The sequence below is a fragment of the Brassica oleracea genome, chromosome C9 (assembly GCF_000695525.1).
Source record: "Brassica oleracea var. oleracea cultivar TO1000 chromosome C9, BOL, whole genome shotgun sequence".
NCBI classification, from domain to species: Eukaryota; Viridiplantae; Streptophyta; class Magnoliopsida; order Brassicales; family Brassicaceae; genus Brassica; species Brassica oleracea.
Window position 1 is genome coordinate 19,777,547 of NC_027756.1, and position 388 is coordinate 19,777,934.

The following is a 388-nucleotide window of genomic DNA, read 5'->3' on the forward strand; positions in this document are numbered from 1 at the left end:
ACAAAAGTTTTTCTTGGATTTTCAGGTACATGCCCAGCAGTACTAGAAGCAACAAGGAAACTCAGCTGCTATTCTCACCAGATCCTGCAAGTTTGGATCGTTCAATCCGCAAAGAAGCGCGCTCCTCATCAATCGACAACAACACCTGTTCGTTGCTCGATTTCGTTCAACCACCGTTGACCCAGACACTAGTCCCGTCGACCGATACTCGCTCACCACTGTCGACCGATACTCGCTCACCACTGTCGACCGAAGACACTCATCTTCCATCGACCGAAATCGTCCATCCGACATCGATCGACATCTTCCATCCGACATCGATCGAACTCCAGCTTGGACATCGACCGATACTGAGCCGCGAGACATGGTTGCGACTTTGATACTTGTA